Below are 1,348 nucleotides of genomic sequence, written 5' to 3'. Positions count from 1 at the left end.
TGGCTAGTACAGTAGACTATCAATGCTTCAGTACCGATTCCATATCTAAGCACATGTAGTGTGCTCATTAGTATCGATACTGTGTCTTGTGGATTGTGCAGTAGACTATCAATGCTTCAGTACCGATTCCATATCTAAGCACATGTAGTGTGCTCATTAGTATCGATACTGTGTCTTGTGACCAGTGCAGTAGACTATCAACACTCCAATGTCCATACTGGGTGTAGGTGCCATTGTAGTTGACTACTGATGCTTCTCTGTATGCACAGGATCTAGGTACCGGGTGCAGTAGACGATAAACACATCAGAGTCCAAACTGGGTCTAGGTGCCAATATAGTGACCTATCATCGCTTCACAGTCCATACTGGGTCTAGGTGTCACTGTAGGCGACTACTGTTGCCTCACTGTCAATACTGGGTCTAGGTGCCATTGTGGGCGACCACTGACACCTCACTGTCTATTCTGGGTCTTGGTGCCATTGTAGGTGACTATTGACGCCTCATTGTCTGTACTGGGTCTATGTGCCACTGTAGGTGACTATTGACGCCCTACTGTTTATACTGGGTCTAGTTGCTAGCATAGTAGATCATCAACACTTTAATGCCTACGCTGCTACTGGGTCTAGGTGTCAGTACAGTAGACTATCAATGCTTCAATGTCCATAGTCACTCCATGTACCAGTTTAGTAGACAATCAGTGCATCAATGTCTATATGCAGTCTAGTACAGTAGAGTGTCAATGCTTTAATACCCATACTCAGTCCATGTACCAGTTTAGTAGACTATCCATGCATCAGTGTCTATACGTACTCTAGTGACTGATGCTTCAATGATGCTTTAGTGATGCTTCAGTGATGCTTCAAAGTATATTGATGCTATTGACTATTGATGCTTCAATGTCCATACTACGTCAAGTTAGTGTAGTAGACTATTAATGCTTCAGTGTTTATGCAAGGTCCATGTACCAGTGCAGATGAGGACCACTGCTTCAGTGTCTGTAAAGGGTCCAGGTACCACAAATGCTTTAATGTCAGTATTTGGTCTATGTACCAGTGCAGAGACTACCAATGCTTCAATGTTAGCATAATCTCCTGGCATTATAATTAATGCAGTAGACTCTCAGTAAGTCCTATATATAGTACAAATACATTTGACATCAATGCTTCAGTGTCAGTATTAGATACATAGCTAGTTCAGCACACCATCAATGTTTGCATGCTGGTATCAAGTACTTGAACCAGCACTGGTGCTGTTGTCCATTGATACTTCAGTGTCAGTATTATCCTCAAACAACTAGTCCCACTTTTCACTGACAACAGGTCCTGATCGTACTCCAGTAGATCACGAT

This window comes from Haliotis asinina, unplaced genomic scaffold (genome assembly GCF_037392515.1).
Source record: "Haliotis asinina isolate JCU_RB_2024 unplaced genomic scaffold, JCU_Hal_asi_v2 scaffold_17, whole genome shotgun sequence".
NCBI classification, from domain to species: Eukaryota; Metazoa; Mollusca; class Gastropoda; order Lepetellida; family Haliotidae; genus Haliotis; species Haliotis asinina.
Note: the sequence above shows the minus strand (reverse complement) of the source record.